Source organism: Castanea sativa, chromosome 6 (assembly GCF_040712315.1).
Source record: "Castanea sativa cultivar Marrone di Chiusa Pesio chromosome 6, ASM4071231v1".
Taxonomy (NCBI): Eukaryota; Viridiplantae; Streptophyta; class Magnoliopsida; order Fagales; family Fagaceae; genus Castanea; species Castanea sativa.
Genome location: NC_134018.1, coordinates 1,346,208 through 1,366,872, shown reverse-complemented (window position 1 = coordinate 1,366,872; position 20,665 = coordinate 1,346,208). Strand labels below are relative to the sequence as shown.

The 20,665-nt window shown below is 33.7% G+C and overlaps 1 pseudogene; it reads left to right on the top strand.

Moving 5' to 3' along the window:
- Window positions 1–5,770: 5,770 nt before the first annotated feature.
- Window positions 5,771–12,104, top strand: LOC142638529 (putative disease resistance protein At1g61300; annotated as a pseudogene).
- The last annotated feature ends 8,561 nt before the right edge of the window (window positions 12,105–20,665 follow it).

Sequence of the window (20,665 nt, the reverse complement as noted above, 5' to 3'; positions counted from 1 at the left end):
TGATGAGGGGAATGTAGGATAGGAAAAAGAATTTGCAAGAGAAAGCTGCAGCCAAAGCAGCTATAAGAGCTCAAAGGGAAGCTAAAAAGAAGCTAAAGGAGCATGAAAGGAAAGGAAAGAAAAAGGCTTCAGCATCTAGCCCTGCTATCAATCTTGAAAAATGAACCAGAAAAGTGGTAGGTTTAAATGGAGAAGGTTAATAAGGTGAAGTCGAATACTATCAGACACAGGAATAGATCAAAAGGCCCAAATTCGGTTACAAAAGTCATCCTGAAATGGAAAAATTCAACTAACTATTGGTTATGGGCTACTCCAGCTGTTGTGTTTCAACTACTTTTTCTATTACTTGGATAAGTTGGATACACCCATCTTCTCCAAAAAGTTAGAACTAAATAGAAAGAGTTATGAACTAGTTTTTCTACTTCAGGGTGTGAGTTGCTAGGTGTGTAGTACTAAGACTAAGTTATTCTGATTTGTGACATCCTTTGAAGGGGTGGACTCAAAATCATAATGTTGTTGGTAGCTCAGTCAGAGGGAATAAGCTACATACATTAAGTTTGATTGGATTTATTTTCAAATTTTGACTTTTGATTAAATTTCATAAATGTTATCTGAATCCATAAACTTGCTGCTAAAAAAGGCATATATCAATATTGAGTTGCTTTGCACTCTAAATTATCCTACTTATCGTCTTGCTTTCCACCATGTGGGGAATAATTGTGCCATTGTTGGGTACCCAAGACAACATCGCCCATGTGTTTAGCAATATTCTTGTTAGAATAAAGGTTAAATTATTAAACTCATCATTTTCTAATAACTAAAGCGTTTGGAACAACTAGTAATTTATTATGGTATAGCAAGTATCTGGGGGTAGCAAGTAGCTTTGAGTTTAAATCCTATCTCCACTCCACCTCCAATTATAAATTAAACAAATGATAATAATCCCACATATCCCCCACACCTGAGGAGGGTGTTATTGTGTTTTAGGATTTTGGCTCTTTTTTGGAGACTCCAGTTGAAGGTTTGGAAGAACTTGCATCTAATTTCCTCTTGGCTGTTGAGGAGAAAATTAGACAAAGGGCTGCAGCAAATGCTTTGAGTAAAAAAACAAAGGGTGTAGGAAAGGGTTTAAGGGAGTTGAGGAGCTTGGTGAGCTCTATTAATTATGATTGCATCTGGTAAAGAAAGATGTTCCAATAGGGAAAAGGCTCTGATTGTGTCCCAATAAATTTGAAGATAATCTCTTGGAATGTGAGGGAGCTGAATGAGAAGGATAAAAGACTCCAAATTAGGAACCTTATTAGAATTTGGAGAGTTGATGTCATTTGCTTGCGGGAGACTAAGATGGAGCTTATCAATAAAGTATATTTTAATTTCATTATTCTCATATTTAACTTGTGTATTTCATAAAAAATTCCTCTTAAGTTAGGTTGTGAAAAATTCATTCCTCTTTGTGCAAAGTGAATCAATTTCCTTATTTTGAGCAGTGTTTAATCACTCCGAACAGATAGAAAATTAGTTTAAACTCAAACTGTAGCAATGTTTCCAATTGGGAACTCTTAACCCTCTAAGAATAATCAAACATACTCAGTTAGGAATGCTATAACTATTTAATTGTGCGTCCCGAAGTAAGGTTGTTGGGCCTTAAAGGAATTTGGACTCATAATCTATTTGTATAGTGGGCTTTTGAATTTCCTACCACGGGTGATGTTATGCTCGGCAGCCCCGTATACTTAGCCTCCCCTCGTTTCTCTCTATCTCCTCCCTCTTTCCCTTGGAGAAGACTGATATCGCTCTCTCTAGTCTATTCTATCTGAAATTGCCAACCCCTTGACTGAATCTTCTTTGTCTATTTATAGCCAAACTTAGTGGAACGGTCATGATTATTCTCTTGGTGGGTGAAGGGAGAAGTCCAATACTATTACTCACAAGTGGGGGTTTAGTTCGAAGTGGGAGAAAATAAGAATGGCATTGGAACTGGTTCCACCACTGGGTTTCGATGCTCGGCAGGGGCGTTCCCTAGGCAATGGAAGGGAGGTCCAATGCCATTTTATCTAAATGAATGTTTGGTGGCGGAGAAAATGATAGTAGCGTTGGGACCACAGTGTCTAAATTTTGTGCTCGCAGGGGCACGTCACAGGCTGCTTTAAGCACTCCAAACTTGAACTTCTTGAACGGCACGCGTGTTATTATGTGTGATCAGCGCGGAACTTTTATAAGAGTTAGTACTTACGGGCCTTAGGGCGATTGGGCTTGACATGGAATAGGGCCTGTACATTAATTTTTTTTTCAACTTTGATAACATATTTTGTTTGAAAAAAAAAAGGTTCGAAATTGGAATATTCGGTGGAAAAGTATTGGGAGTTGTTTGACGTACTACAAAATTGGAATATAATTATTATATGCATTGTGAGTAATAAAATAAAACTCAATTTAAAATTGAACAAGTAAAGTGAACACCTCCCACGTGAGAGAGTTTCTAGAAGAGAAGAAACTAAAAGGCCCAAGGTTTCGATAAGGAAGTACGTGTAGCCACTGGTTTGGCTATGCCTAATTGCCAAACTGACCCATCAAAACACATAAAAACCAACGGTGGGGATTCTTGAAAATGAGCTTTCACCATATGATGCATGGGACCTGACCTAATTTTATGGCCCTTATCCTCAAATTCATACGGATAAGATAATCTACCAAGTGAATTGGGTCTATTCCTCTCCTTCTATTAATTCTATCAATCACTGTTGAGTATTGTGTGTGGCTCTCGTTGGTTTGGCACGTGTGAAGGCCTTCAAGATCCTGTCCTGTTTTCGATCTTTTTTTTTTTTTTTTTTTTTTTTTTTTTTTTTTTTTTTTTAAGCTGAGACTCTAGTCTAGATATAATTTGTACCACCAAAATTAAAATAGCAACCCACATCAAAAATTTTTGGCAACATTTAATGTTAATAAGTTTTGGAAAAAATTTAGTTACAAAATAAGTTGTAGTATAAGACGACAATTTTACTTAATAATATAAACATTACTACATATTTTGAAAATCTAACTGTTGAGCTACATGTTCTTTACATTCTTAATACACATGTAAAATTTTGTGCTAATCAGATGTTATTTACTATATGATCTATAACCTTATATTTTATGCATAATTTTAAACTACAAAAAAATTGTAATTTAAACAATTTATTGATGAAATAGCTATGGATCTTTAATTTCCTAGAAATTTTGCAAGCATGAGGGATATAAGAAGAAGAAGTAATATAATGATGAATTTGTCGAAATTCATATCCAATAAAAAGATTTTAAGTAAGCTACAACTAATTTTGTAGCCTTATGCAATGATCAATTTTGCAGCTTTATGCTACGATCAATTTTGTAGCTAAATTTTGTCTATTAGTTTTTATTTGAAGTGAATTTTTTATATTATTTTTTTACTTTTAACTAACAATCTTACATATTAATATGGCGTGAAATTTTTTATCATTTTTTTTTATGTGATTATAAGTAGACGTGGCCAAACGGGCGGGTCGGGTCAATTGAGTTTACGGGTCACGGGTCAAAACAGGTCATTTTTAAACGGGTCAAATGGGTTGCGGGTCAAGTCGGGTTGACCCGTATTTTTCAAACAAGTTTTTTTTTAATTACAAAAATAAATCAATGACAACATGTTTAGAGAGAATGAATAAAATCAATTAAGCAAATGAATTGTACTTAATGCCACTTGTTAATATCTTTTCAACTCTAACAGTTTTGAGTATGACAAAAATTATTTATAGTTATAAATTCATGATGAAAAAAGTCTTCAATGTTAATAGTTCACTGTCAAAATGCATATAATTACAAGTTTACATCTTCAAAAAGAGATAGATTTTAAAACAAACAAAACAAGTAAGCCAGCAAAGTAGCAAATTATCGGTCTTCTTAAGTGTACATGTTCCTATTACATTTAAAATAATAGTAAACTGAGATTACTTAGAAAGATAAACTAAACAAAAAAATATTTAAAAATAAACATAACATATTAAGTAAAGAAGAATAAGTAAATATTTTACAAGAATTACACCTCAATCTCAATCTACTCAACGTTGGTAGCAAATTCAGCATTGCAAATATTCATACTTGCAAATTGTAACTCAAGTTTGTAACATTTCAACTTTCAGGTTTGTGCATTGCATGTGCCTTTGGCTTTGGACAATGGACTATAGCTAGTATTGAATGGGATTTAAAAAAAGAAAAAGAAATGGTTGTCTTGACAATCTTATGTTGTCTTGTCTCATAACTCATTCTCTCATGTCATGTCCGTGATTTGTGAAGCTTAGCTCTTATTGGTTGTGATAAAGCTCAAATAGTCTTAACAAAAAAAAAAAAAAAAAAAAAGCTCTAATAGTCATTCTCTCATGCCATGTCTTGACAATAGTTTTACTTGTTTATAACTTTATATCTATAATATATGGACTATTAGTTTTGATACTTTGTGCTTTATGCACCTACTATCACGTAGTTTAAATATTTTTAGCAAAATCTTTTTTTAACAGGTCGGGTCACGGGTTATTTGGGTCAGATCGGGTTGACCCACAATAAAATCTGGTCAGATCACGGGTCAACCCGTTTTGCTTCGAGTCAAAAAAATTGGATTCAGGTCAGATATTTTTTGGGTTGGGTCAGAAAATTCTGACCCGTATTGCCATGTCTAATTATAAGCTTTCTTAAATCAAAATGGGTTTTTACTCTTTTAATAAAGTTACAGGCATAGTCATTTTAATTTCACAATAAAGAAAAACTGATAATAGTAGATAAACAAAATGATGTTAACAATTAGCCTAAATGAGAACTAATAAGAACTTAATACCTAAGTTTTGTTGTGAAAATATTATAGTGTAGCACTAAGATTTTGTGTTTTGGACCCTCTTTGGGGGCTGCGATTGGTTTGGCACGTGTGAGGCATTCTAGAAGCTGTGGTTGTTTTCCTCTCTGAAATAAATTGGGTCTTTCCCTTTCTAGTCACTAGTGTGTGTGTGGCTGTAAGGGATGAAAATGTGATTCTAAGTTGTTATTTATAGAATCGAAAACTATTCTATTGGCTTACATGGCCTTATCCTAATAGTCCTATTATTCCCCATATACATTAATAATTTCAGTATGTGTTAAATGTGATTAACATGCTTAGAATTGTAAAGTGACTAAGTCATTCGTCACTTATATAATATTATTTAACAAACTAACTAAATAAATCAAACTAGCATGTGTTTATAACACATACATTCAAATTATTTAAATTCAAAAGTAATAATATAATACAAATGACCCAAAAATAATAATTTATTTTCATCATATTGCGTAATCAACCTCATCTAAGTTAATGCTATCATCATGTTTATAATTTTGCAACCTTAACTCTCTTCATTAAAATTTTCTCTCATTGTCCTTTGTCTCTACGACTCAATCCAATTTCCAGGCAAACTGTATTTCTTGAGCTATTACCAAGTTTTTAAATCCCATAGAGGTGAACCATAACTAGAAGCAGATGGGAAATTGGGAATATGTAACACCTCATGTAATTGGTTAGGACTCAAGAGTGTCTTGTTATTCTTTAAAATTGTGGCACTACCGCGTAATTAATGTTGCTGCAGACCAAGATTACTTGGTGTTTTTTAGCTTACTAAACAGTAATTCTGTTGGCTTCAGACTTTTAGTCCTTTCTCTTTTGTTTGAAAAAAAAAATGATAAACAAATATACTTTTTACTGAAAAGAAAACAGACTAGAGCAGAATTTGAATCACTTTCCTCTTTCTACAGAGGGAGATTTATGATGCTCGTTGTTACCTTCTTGGCGTAACTTTAATGCATATTTTTCTACTGTAATCAATATCTTGAAGAAATATTGGGTATCCGAGTATATATTGCAATTTCAATCCAGGTATACTACTGCCCACTTCTTTCTAATCTCATTTGATTTCCTAATAGTTTGTGCTCTACCACTTATCCTACTTAAAGTTGATTTTATATATATGCTACAATTGATGTGATTAGCCTTGTTATCATGTAATAATTTATGTTGGATTATGATTGAAAGAGAAAAATAAAAATCACAATTAAAATTAACATGGTTTGGTCTGACAATTTATGTTTTCGTTAAAAAGCCTTTAACAATTAGATCTATACTATAAACTTATTTTTTACAATGAACTTTAGACTAATTCTAGATTAACTCTAAACTTCCTTCACATGCTCTAAAATTAAGGTTATTATAAGTAGGATTAGGATTATCTTGTTTACAATACAAGTATATTGAACTTCCATTAGGATAGTTGACTTGGATCATGATTAGACCTTAATATTTTTAACAATATAAAGTATGATGAGATCGTTGCGATGATAAAAAACAAATACTAACAATTAATTAATAATAGAACTAATACTTATTGTTCTGATTATTGATATTTGATTGAAAACATAAATTGTGACTGGCTTGCTAAAAGAAATTTAAAATATATACGCTGCTATTAAATAAGGAATAATAATAATAATTTTTTTTTTTTTTTACATTTGCTCTCATAAAAAAAAAAAAAATTTCAGGCCACTTTATACTTCAAAATCAAAGATTTTTTTCCCAATTATAATAGGGGGCCTAATCTTAACCGATTAAAAAAAAATCAATTTTTAGTAAAGCAAATAATACTAGCTTCATCACGTACTCTTAGAAATGAATAAAAAACAATTCAGGTTGGACTAAAAATTTGGTATGGACTGTTGAATTCAGTTCTAGTCCCATTTTTGTAAAAAAATAGGGTCAACCAAATTGAACAGCACAATTCTATATATATATATATATATATATATATTAAAAACTAATAATCTAACTCTCCCATTCTCTCCTCTCATTTTATTTTAATGCAATTGAACTTATATTTTGATTTTTTTGAATCAGTTAGACCAAAATTATTTGCAAAAAACCAAAATATTCAAAGTCCAAAGTGCAGGCCCAGGATCGAAATCCAGACGGGTTGAGATTGGTCATTTGTCTAGTTAGGCCTGGTCTAAGCTTTTATGGGACTGAACAGACCGGTTTGGACCCAAAAAATGAAATAACTAGACTAGACTAGACTAGACAGTGAACACCTCTGCTTGCTACATGCATATTCAAATGCTTTTTTTTTTTTTTTTTTAATATTTAATTTAATTTTTCAAATTTTCACTTTTGTAATACTCATTTTCAATGGTTTCATAATATAAATTTATAATAACATTCAAAATTAAATTAGCTGAAATTTTTTTACCATCCAATAATACGAAATACAATAAGATTTAATCCTAAATCATTTAAAATTTCATAACATTTTTTATAAAGGAGTAAAAAATTGAATATTCTACACCACTCTCGATTTTATCAAATGGAGACTTTTTGACCAACATACCTTTGATAGTGGAGTTTATGCAAAGGTAGATCATTAATAGGCCAAATTAACCTCTGTCCTCACTACTATCAGTTTAGGGATACAAACACAATTTTGTATTTATCAGTGGACGACTTTGAGGTGGACGTGACAAAGGAGTCTAGTATATTTGGAACTTGGGCTTTTGAGAATTAATTACTTCATCAAGCCTATTTATTTGATTTATCAAATTTCACCCCCTAGACTTAAGGATTTATTAGAATATTTCTTAAACTTTATCAGTACCCTAAAATGCTTATTACAAACAATTTAATATCGCCATTACAATTGTCTTAAACCAAATCAACACAATCGTGAGTAGTATGAGTGTATGACACGAGTTTATCCATGACAAACAGAGGTCAAGGATTATAGAAGAAGATTAGACCTACACGAGTGAACCTATATTTCTAATATCAATTGAAAGTTACGTTTAGACCTCTAATTGGCTTAACTACCAATTTTAATTAATTTATTCACAACTTAATCTAGGTAGTTAATTAATCAAGAGTCAAGTCACAATGTCTATATAGATAAACACAATCAAAACAATAGAAACACACACAGAGAAGTGAAAACTTTAAACAATAAACACTTTAAGGCAATCCCTAATAAGAAAACTAGAAGGTTATTACAGTACATACGATGCTCCTACTAGCAACTATAGATTAGAATCTTGTCTTGAGCCTTCTAAGGTACTACGATTCGTTGCTTGGAAATTAGATTGTAATATTCTTTCTTTTTTTTTAATTCTAAGTGTTCTTACATAATTTTTTTTAAATAACTATATAAATTCCTTTTATATAAATAATTAGTGCACCTTCTTTAGATAATTAATTCATGAAAATCAATGCAGTTATCCCATTAATATATGATGACAATTAATTATAGTATTTCATTGAAAAAAAAATGCAAAGTTTTGATTTTGATGAGGCAGAACTTTTTTTTTTTTTTTTTTTGAGAAACAGGTGAGGTAGAACTGAAAAGGTTAATTGAAGAGAATTCTGATATACAACCTTGTGCAGAGACTTACGAATGGAGAAGTTAGCCCAATTTCTTGGACCAGAAAAACTAAACCAAGTTCTAGAACTCGTAAAAAAGATTTGGGATGAAATTGGCAAATTTTACAATTATCATAGCAGCGCTGGTGACCATGTGAATAATCTCAAGAGAAAATGGAAAGAACTAGAATGTCAGAAGACAGACGTAGAAGAAAAAATGGAGTCTGAACTTTTTCCAGGAAAGAGACCAAAGAGAGAAGTTCAACTTTGGCTCCAAGAGGTAGGAACATTTAACGGGGAGATACCAACTATTGAAGAAGAAGGTGGCAGAGGGATGTGGAAGTATTTCCCGCGTATGCATATGGGAAAACTTGCGTGCCAGAAGATACAAGAGGTGGAAGAACTTTATCAAAGAGGTGGTGGTTTCAGAGGTAGTTTGGTAGTTGATCCACCTGTAAGCCATGGAGAAGAATTGCTGACTACAACATTAGTAGGAGAAAGTAGAACCAAAAGAACAATTGAAAGGGTTCGGGAACACTTATTGGATGAAAATTTTAGGAGGATTGCTGTTTATGGCATGGGAGGCATTGGTAAAACGACAGTCATGAAACACATCAATAATGATCTATTAAAAGAGGGAGACAAGTTTGATAATATAATTTGGGTTACTGTATCAAAGTCATCAAGTGTTTTCAAACTACAAGAGGACATTGCATGCAAGTTGAAACTAGATCTCACAAACTCTAGGGATGAAACTACAAGGGCAGGCAAGCTAAACAATGAATTGAAAAATTGGAAGCGGTATGTGTTAATCCTAGATGATATGTGGGAAGCATTTTATCTTGAGGATGTAGGGATCCCAGAGCCCACTCCAACAAATGGATGCAGATTACTATTGACAACTCGAAGTTTGGAAGTTTGTGATCGTATGGATTGTGTGAATATTAAAATGGAGCCTCTTTCAGAAAAAGAATCGTGGGATTTGTTTTTGGATAAAGTGGGTCGTGATGTTTTGAATACTAGAGATATAGAACCAATTGTGAAAGAGGTTGTCAAAGAATGTGCTGGTTTACCTCTTGCAATCGTCACAATAGCGGGAAGCTTAAAAAATGTAATTGACGTTTCAGAATGGAGGAATGCATTGAATGAGTTGAGGACACCAAAAAAGGGGCCCAAAAATGTAGATGCTGCTACAATATTTGAGAGGCTTCGATTTAGTTACAATCGCTTAAAAGATGAGGACCTTCAACACTGTCTATTGTATTGTGCACTATTTTGTGAAGACCATGAGTTTAAAAGAGATGAATTGATTGAGGATTTAATTGATGAGGGAATAATAGAACGGATGGAGAGCAGGGAAGCAGAGTTTGATAGGGGCCATACTATGTTGAATAAACTTGAAAGGGCTTGCTTATTAGAAACTGGGATTAACCGTAATGTGAAACTGCATGATCTAATAAGAGACATGGCCCTCGAGATTGCAGGTCCTAAATTCATGGGAGCAGCTGGTGATAGAGTGATAGATTTTATGCAGCATGAAAAAAGATGGGGAAAGGATCTTGAAAAGGTTTATTTGAAGAACGGGCGTTGGTCAAAATTTCCTAATATATCACCAAGGTGTCCTAAACTTTCAACCTTGCTTCTAGACAAATTTTTTTGTGAAATCATTGCAAATTCTTTTTTTGTGCATTTGCGTGGACTCAAAGTTCTTCGTATATGTACTATAAATATACGAAGAACTTTGAGTCCAGCTGCCTCGACTTGGTGACATCCTATATATCAAACCAAACAGGAAAATAAACCACTTGTGAAAACAATTTTTATAGGAAAAATAATTAAAAAAGGATAAGCATATATGTCTGGGGTCTGACTTACAAAGGAAAAGTCATGTAAATCTGCCTTGTACATTGAGTACGAGATTTCATTGCTGATTGCTAGGTGGCTCTTCGTGTGAATCTGCGCCGTCCATTGAGATCTCATCGCTAAGTGGCTCTTCATGTGAATCTGATTCCTACATTGAGATTAAAAAGCTAGGTGGTCCAAATGGGGCATAAAAGGAATAAAAGGAAACGAGATTAGAAAGAAAGCAAGGAGTGTTATAGGATGAGTTCAGTTACTATAAATTGCGTGGACTCAAATTGCATTTTAGGGATTTTATCCAAACTTTCTGAACTCCAAGTTCTCCAATTTACTTGGTGTGGAAAATTGAATGTAGAGGAGATAGTAAGCTTGAAATTAGAGCGTTTTCAAGGAGCATTTTATGGTGCTGATAACTTCAATAAATACGTGGGATCCTTGAGGGAGGGACGACTTAGCCATTACCAATTTGTAGTGAGAGAAATGACGACCGACATAGACGATGGTGTATATTGGGAAAGTGAGGCAAATGTGTAATTTTATGCAATTGCAATGTAAGTTTGCTCCCAAAAGACGCTCAAACCCTAAAGATTTACAAATGTGACAATTTAAGAAGTTCATCTGATGCTCCATATTTGGAATGCGCAAGAGAACTGAAGTCTCTTTTTATTGTGGAGTGTAAAGATATAGAAGACGTTCTTTCTTATTCTTACACCTTCCCTCTTCAAAGGCTTGACCTCCAATATTTGGGTAAGTTACAAGTACTGTTCAGGGAAGAGAAAGTTGCATCACCACTAGACATCCCACCTGGCTCCTTTTCCTGTCTCAAACAATTTTTAATTCTCAAGTGTCCGAATATAAAGAAGCTCTTCACACCTGGCTTGCTGCAAAACCTGGCCCACCTGGAAGAGATTGAAGTCGAACACTGTGAGAGATTAGAGGAAATAATAGGTGCAGCATCGGATGAAGTTGAAGAAGAAATAGAGGAGGAAGGAAGGGACACCACCATATTCCCCCGATTGAGGAACTTGGTATTATATGACATACCGAGACTGGAGACCATCTGCAGTAGCCGTAACGCAATAGTTTGTGATTCTCTCCAAGAAGTTAAGATATTAAAGTGTCCAAAGCTTAAGAGATTACCTCTTTCTCTGCGGGATGAACAACTATCTTCTCCACCTTCTTCATTACTGATTATAACAGAGAAAGAACGGTGGGAGTTGCTGGAATGGGACAATCATGCTACTAAGAATGCCCTTGAACCCCTCTGTGAGTTCTTTTATGGGTATGACTCTCTTTTCACTTTTATATCTTTGGTTTATCTACTTATAATACTCCTTGCTTTCTTTCTAATCTCGTTTCCTTTTATGCCCCATTTGGACCACCTAGCTGTGAAATCCCAATAGACGAATCAGATTCACATGAAGAGCCACTTAGCGATGAGATCTCAATGGACGGAGCAGATTCACACGAAGAGCCACCTAGCCATCAGCAATGAAATCTCGTACTCAATGTACGGGGTAGATTTACATGACTTTTCCTTTGTAAGTCAGACCCCAGACATATATGCTTATCCTTTAATTATTTTTCCTATAAAAATTGTTTTCACAAGTGGTTTATTTTCCTGTTTGGTTTGATATATAGGATGTCACCAAGCCGAGGCAGCTTGTGAAATTATTTTGCGGTGTGGGCCCGCAACAAGAACTTGACTCTCAAACTGTTTTTCTGTGTGATTCTTGTTTTATTGGTTGTTAATTGCTTATTATTTGAACTTTTTTGGGTTATGATTTATGAACATGAGTTCGTCTTTTAGACTAAGAATACGTTTGGATGCAGATTTTCCAGCTGCGGCCACGTTTTTTTTTTTTTTCCATGCGCATATGTTACTGTTCATCGATGAACTGATTTTAGCCAACGAACAGTATTTTTTGGGATGAACAAGTAATTTTTAAACATTAAAAAATTATTTTTTACAGTGTTTTCGGTTTTCAATTTTCAAAATAAGTTATCCAAACGGACTCTAAGTGGTGTGATCTTCTGTAATATTTGATATTCCATGTTAAATTGTTTGGTAATTGTGCAAGGATTCAAACATTGTCTGTTTCTGTTTTATTCATTGACTTTTCTCTAAATTATTTTACCTCAAAGGTGAATCAAGAAGGGCATCCTTAGATCTATGTTGTGAACTAGAGAGACAGAGTGTGCAAATTAACCCAACCGCATGGGCATATGACACATCCTCTTCTATGAAATTTTTGTTACTGTTGCATTGGCTGTTCTTTTGATTAGAGACTTGCAGTATTCATAATAAACAGATCCTTGATATCTTCGATAATTGGAACCATTTTCCAAAAATAAGAAGCATTTTTATGATTAAGAAAGCCTTGTTTGGAAACTAGCCTATCTAGCTCCCTCTCTGCAGACCGAAGCTGCAACGGCTAAAGCTGAACCAGCCTGCAATTTTGTCCCAACGATTGACTTTGAAATGCTGCTTTGAGTGCAAACTACATCATCTAGTTGATAATGTTTATTTCTCCATTCCTCTATTAATATTCCTTTCTTTTATGGGTCCAACTTATTTCAATTCATTGAATTTCAAGTTTCTATAAAACCCCACTCTAAACTATTAAGTTTTAAATCACTTGTTAAATGTTATCTTTATCATACAATTTAGGCTAAAATTGTTTTTGAACATGAAGTATGTTAAAGTCTTAAAGACTGTGTATTAAACTACGTAAAATACAGTACAAGGCTTTGCCTTATATATAGGTAAATTCTGTGACACAACAGACTTAAAAGACACCAATGAGATTGTCTTGATCAAATCTGGCTGCTATATGTCTGTCACTTTAAGTTTTTCTACATAACAACTGATCAAAATCATGGATGAGAGATATCAGACTCTAAAGCTTGTTTGTTTTATTTGTCCCTTTAATTGTATAATATAATCTATAGGCGAGCATTTTGTATTTGGTGAATGCAAAGTGCATCCATCAATCTGCTTGGTTTTGCAGATGGAATATCAACAAAGCCTCTCTAATTGTGAGACAAATAACTACATTTTTTTTTTTTGTCACTGTCCAACTATAGCACCAGCATCCTCCTCTTGCCTTCTCTGTTCTTGCCAACAAAACTTGCTCCTTCCCATTTACCGCTTCTTCCCTTAACAGCTGCATCAGCTGTTCTTTTGATTAGAGACACCTCAATTTGCTGTATTCTGATAAATAGATTTGTATTATCTTTGATAATTGAGACTATTTCCAAAAAAAGAAGAAGCTTTCTTATGATAAAGAAAGCCTTGTTTGTCCCCATGAAGACCAAAGCTGCAATGGTTAGAGCTGAACCAGCCTGAGATTTTTACCCCAATCATTAGCTTTGAAATGATGCATTATGTGCAAGTTACTTCATTCAATTGTATAATGTTTGAATTTTCTTTTCTTTTCTGTGTCCAAATTAATTTATTGAATTTTAAATGTTTATAAAATTAAACCCACTTTCGACTAAAGTTTTAAATCACTTGTTAAATGTTATCTTTTAGGCTAGATTTGTTTTTGAACATGAAGTAATTTTCTGAGTCTTGTGTCAGTGGCTTTGAAAGACACCCATGAGCTTGTCTTGATCTAATATGGTTGATATATATATATATATAGAGTTCACTTCAAGGTTCTTCTACAAAACAACTTATCAATGTCCTGGATGAGAGATGTTAGAATCTTAGGCTTGTTTGTTTGTATTATCCATTTAATTGCATGATATACCCACCTGCACTTTGTTCTGCCAAATAGTGTTATCGGTAGAGTCTTAAACTATGAAGCACAGGTGCGTTTCGGGACTTGGGTGCGGGTGCGGGACTCGGCAATTTTTGAAAAAGGTGGGTGCGGGTGCGGCGGGACTCGGTAATTAAAAAATTATTAAAAAAATCTTTATTTATATTTTTTTATATATTTTTATTATTAAAATATTCTTAAAAAACATATTACTATGTCTTGATTGACAACACAAAGAAAGAAGAAGGCAAGAAACACAAAACAAAACACAAAACCAAAAAGAAAACACAAAAGAAGTAACAAATATTCAAAATAAAATTGAGGAAGGACAGATTTAGGATGTTTGGGCTCATTCAAAGCCGATTTCGGCTGTTCCGGCATGATTCAAGGCCGATTTCGGCCTGTTTCAGTCTGTTTTGGCCGTTTTGGTCGTTGGCTGATATGACCCGATACGGTCATATTCTGGCCAAATCGGCCTGATTCGGCGCAAATCGAAGCCGAGTCGGCAAGAATCCATGAAAAAAAAAAAAAAAAGCTCAGACGCTGCACCAACGCGAGGGCAACTGCGTCGGGCAGCGTTGGACTTGGGTGCGGCACCCTCCCAATCGTGTCCGTGCTTTCTAGGTCTTAAAGCTACATTAGCTCACTAATGATTGATGTGCTCATAGTTCAAAGGTAATACATCCTTTCAACCTTAACTCTCTTCTAAACTCTCAGCCTTTGTCTCTACGACTCAATCCAATTTCCAGGCAAACTGTATTTCTTGAGCTATTACCAAGTTTTTAAATCCCATAGAGGTGAACCATAACTAGAAGCAGATGGGAAATTGGGAATATGTAACACCTCATGTAATTGGTTAGGACTCAAGAGTGTCTTGTTATTCTTTAAAATTGTGGCACTACCGCGTAATTAATGTTGCTGCAGACCAAGATTACTTGGTGTTTTTTAGCTTACTAAACAGTAATTCTGTTGGCTTCAGACTTTTAGTCCTTTCTCTTTTGTTTGAAAAAAAAAATGATAAACAAATATACTTTTTACTGAAAAGAAAACAGACTAGAGCAGACTGCAGAGCAGTGGAAGCAAAAGATGGAAAGGTAAATCTATATACATTTGATTGTTTGTGACTTCTTAGAGCATTCTTATCAAACATTCTAAAAAATTTAGCATTTACTCTCTCAAAACCTATATTTATAACATATAACACACCACTTTACAATACAATCTATATCAAAACTTCTAATTTTTTTACAATTTCCTTTAAATATTGTTTCTTTATTATTTTTCACTAATTTTTTTTATTTTTCCTCTCTCTAAAAGTAATATAAAAGTGAGCTCCATGGAATAAAAAAGTAATATAAATTTTTACAATATAAAAGGTTTGATGGAGCAGGCTTAAACCTTTCAAATGCAAAAAAAATAAAATTTTTACATTTGAAAGGTTTGATAAGAATGCTCTTAGTTGATCTCATACTATTGTCAGTTTTTTAGGCTCATAATTTTTCCCGTAATTATTTTAATATAGTTTTTTAAAATTTTGTATTTAAATTTTATTCTATATTTAAGCCATCCATTTATAATCTTGGTACATTATTTTTTAAAATATTAAACTTTATAATTTCATATACAAAAAAAAAACATAATAAATATATTATAATGCTAGAATATACAATTCTACACACAAATACAATTATAATAAATTTCAAATAATGACTACCACGATTTTTAATTTTCATATTTATTAAAAAAAATTAAAAAATTATATTATATTAAACTTTTTCGTGGACTGACTAGTGAAATGCTGCTTGGAATATCAACAAAGCAGCTCTAATTGTGAGATAAATAAGAACAGTTTTGCTTGTCACTGTCCCAACTATGGGGACCAGCCATCTGCCATCATCCTCTTGTCATCACTGCTTTTGCCAACAAAACTTGCTCCTTTCCATTTTTACCACTCCTTCGCTGACAGCCATCCACTTGTATATTGAGCTATCAACCAAGACACATCCTAAACTCACATGCAGCTCTGCTCAAATCCAAGCATTGATGGATCTTGGTTCCAAATTTTCCTCTTGGAAAGTTAAGAATGATCTGAATTGCACAGCTTATATAAGCTATCTTGCCGCCAGTAAACAAATTATCCAATGTTTCTTCCTCATTACAGAAAAGACACAGAGTTCTAACATTTAGATTTTATTTTGATTGTTAAATCATAGTATGCAAAACATTCGGCATCAACTTTTAAAGAAACACTATAAGCTTATAAGGCAATTCCAAAATCTATAGCCTCCCTCCTCCATAATTGAGGACTCTATTGAAGTTCTAGCAAACATACTTGGCCAAAACAAACGGATAATTTGAATGGTTCTCCCATTAGCGGCTGCATTGGCTGTTCTTTTGACTAGAGACACCACAACTTGCTGTATTACTTAATATTTTCGATAATTAAGGATCTAATTGAAGTGGTGTATGTGGTTGGCGTGTTATAAATTGTTTATTAAGTAGAAAGGCACCAATCTAAGTGTTGGGAAATTGCCTCAAATTCCAATTGTGACTTGGAAAGTCAATTGGGTTTCCTAGTTGAATAAGGAAAAAATAATTTGGATTTACTTGTTGTAAAAGAAAAGACTATTCCTTAGTATGGAAGAAAGTCTATTCCTTATTAAAGAGGTAATGTATTCCTAGTCCAAGAGGGAAGAGCAAAAAAGTCTTATAAATAGACAATGTTACAAAGAATTTGATAGCTTTGGCCCAAGAGTCCTCCCTATGGTGAGAGGGAAAATAGAGCGTGAAACCAAGAAAGAGAAAATGGATTTTCGCTTGGGAGGAATGCAAGAGGAAGGAGAGAGCAAGGTACTACCGCCTTCAAGAAGACACAAAGAGAGTATGTGCAAGAGCAAAGAAAGAGGAAGCCGCACAAGAAATAAAAAGAAAAGAGAGCAGCCAAGAGGAAGCCACTTAGAGAAAAAGAAGACAGCCAAGAGAGAGCTGCACATGAAGAAAATAAAAAGGAGAGAGCAATGTGTTGCCGCCTTTGAAAGAGATAATTAGTGTGTGTGAGAGAGTAAAGAAAAACAAGAGAGATTTTTTTTTTAGCCGTGAGACATACACAAGAATTATTGCAATTGATTTAACAATAGTGAAATTATTCGGTGTCCCGTGGTTTTTCCCTTTAAAGAGAAAGGGTTTTTCACGTAAATTTTGTATTCCTGTGCGTGATTGTTATTTTAGATTGCTAATATTTGTGATAATAAAATTTTGGACCCAGCACTAAGTTGACGCGTAAATCATCCTAGAAAAATAATTACAATAAATAAGGCATTTGCTTTTCATGGCCATTACCCTTTTTTTAGGGGATTTATACTGGACCAAAAATATATGAAGCTATTTGTGTTTGAATTAGTGGCTCAGTGAGTTCAGTTATGGACGAGTAACAGTATTTCACAAAGACTAATATATCATTTCATCGTTAGCTTGCTTAAAAGAAGAAGAAAAAAAAAAAAAGGCCCTTTGCCTTTCATGCCCGTTACCTTAAAAATTTTCTTTCGTTTATTTTTTGGTTAATTCTAGACCAAAGATGTCATGATGTGAGGATATTTGAGTTTGAATTAGTGGCTCAGCAAGTTCGGTTATACACTAATAACATAATGTATATCTTTTTATTTTATAGATTACAGAACGTGGTTTTGATTATCCCACTGAACATGACAATATACTTGCAGCAGATTTAAGCACAAAGGTATTGTTCTCTTACTTGTGAAACATGATAACCTGAAATAAGGTCATGTAATCTTTCTGCTATCATATATTAGTTTTTTCCTTTACAACGCTGACATGTATGATGCAGGGCCAATAGCGCTTTGAATCTTTAGCTCAGCAATATCTCCATAGTTTGTAATTTATTTAAATTATATAATTTTTTATGCCTAAGGCATTTGACTGCTCAATGAAATGTCTGAAAGAGAAAATGGTATCTGGAATATGATGATTGCAAGTTATCTATCATGATGAGCAATGGATATAGGGAGGATGGATTTTTATTGTTATACTTCAGCAGAATGTTATTGCTAGTATTTTCAACCAGTGTATGGTAGTCGTGTGAATCGGACTACAAATACTTATTAGTTCCTGAATGTCATGAACATGACTAAATGATTAATTTCACATTGTGAATGTGTTTTGATCTGATGTAGTTATCTTTTAACTTCACAAATGGTTTTTGCTAATTTTCTTTACATGAGTAGTTTTTGCAAGTTTTCACTTGGGTAAATGGTTGGAACATTTGGTTTTTTATTATAAATTTGTTCTTTTGTAGCTCACGATTATTATATATGGAGCTATTGAAGTTTTGGTTCACATTAGTTTAAATTACTCGCATGTGCAAACGCCTATTGTAGGTGGGTAATTCTTACATGCACTGGGAGCAATGCTCCCTCCTCTCACATGAGGGGTGGGCCCCATGGTGGGACCCACACGTGGGGCTTACCCCTCATGTGAGAGGAGGGAGCATTGCTCCTGGAGCACTTAAGTTTTTTCCATTGCGGGTACACGTCTTTGAGCTTTGAGCCTCCACAAGCACATGTGAGTGATGTCGGTCCATGATGATGATTGACGAGTCTTCTCCTTCACACAAATTAACTTATACGCCCGTTGTACAAAATGCATTTTTATTACAGTATTTGTGCAAATATATGCAAGCACTGTAGCTACGTATTTCAATTTTTTTATCATTTCTTAACATTCCCAATGATGAAAGGAGAGAATGGAAGGTGGTTGTATTGTGTGAAGAAAGAAAAACTTTTAGAGAAATTGATATTTTAATAAAGTAGAGTTTGGAATACATGACGTAAGTGGGGACTTTGACAAGTTTTTTTTTTTTGAGAAAGTGGTTGTTGGATATATTTTAACAATTTACTTTTATGATAAAGCAAAAGGAACAACATACAAATTTAAATATAAGCAATAACACAAATAGGTGTGATAGACAAACATAATAAATAGATACTGTATATATAAGAAGAAATCTGCAAATAATTAAAAACTTACAGATCAAATACTTGAAGGATGAATGATTCAAATCAAGTCTTGTGTTTGACACAATTTCCTTAAAACAGATTTCGCCCCTAACACAATCATTGTGGTACTTTGAGACTCACAGATGTCTGCCTCCCAAGATAAAATGATTTACAGCACGAAAACGAAGGTTGTGCTCTGAGAACTACTCAATGTCTCTTTCTCTCTCTTTGATACAAAATGAAAATACACAAAATATTCTCACTGGGAGAGTTTTTCTTAAAAATTAGGAGAGTTTTTCTTAAAAATTAGTTTTTATGAATGAAGCACAATGAAAATTATACGATACTGAACAAATACTCTGTTTCAGTAATATCTGCTATGCACAGACTAACTGATACAAAAATTAAAATAATAAAATATTATTATTTGGACAAGTAGGCCCAATTCACATATCAAACCAATGTCCAACTCATGAGCATATAAACTCATATATTATCTGTTTCCTTTCCTATGTAGGACTCAGGATTTGTTACCACTTTTAATAATATTTTCAAGTGAACATAGAAAATATCAATTTATTATTCACTATATGCTATTTTCCCACAATCCCCCACATGAACAGTTAATAAACACAATGCAAATAATGATGCAGACACATAAAGAGTAGAAGAAAAGTTACTGTATCGAGAAAAGTAGCTTGTGGCTTTGAACTTTTCTTTGTGAAAGACAATTGGATATACTGGCTAACCAGTGAACATGATGTCTTGAATTGTTCAGTTGTTTGTATATTCCTAGACAATAGAATTCACACAGTTCCTTTTCAAACATATTTTGTTCATATAGTTGTGTTCATTTTGGCCATGAACGTATCCTGGTAAATTCATGATGTGCTTTAAAGAATTCAGCCTTAAAACTCTCATGGAAGCGGCCCACTTCACACTCATATAGGTGACTCTTATTAAGAGTATCCTGCTATACACCACTTGGTTTTCCAAGATATAAGAATCATTAAAAGCAAAGTTTACCCTGAACATCGCTTACAGGTATCACTATTTCATCATAGGAATGGGTGGGAGATGTTATCTCTATAGTGATAAAAACTATGAGAGCTAAGATTTAGGATCCACTGGGTTAGAAAAAGAAGCCATTCAAGATTAGGTTAAGCTCATAGGTGGTGATTTGGATGGAGCAAGGAAGGAGAATCAAGTAATTGAGGTCAAAATTAAGCAACTTGATGATGCCAAAAAAAAAAAAAAACAATGAGATTAATTCTTTAGCAAAAGGGCTGAAGGAAGAAAAAAAAAAAAAAAGCATATGACAGCATTTAGCTACTCTAAAAACAACGTGATGAGGGGAATGTAGGATAGGAAAAAGAATTTGCAAGAGAAAGCTGCAGCCAAAGCAGCTATAAGAGCTCAAAAGGAAGCTAAAAAGAAGCTAAAGGAGCATGAAAAGAAAGGAAAGAAAAAGGCTTCAACATCTGGCCCTACTATCAATCTTGAAAAATGAACCAGAAAAGCGGTAGGTTTAAATGGAGAAGGTTAATAAGGTGAAGTTGAATACTATCAGACACAGGAATAGATCAAAAGACCCAGATTCA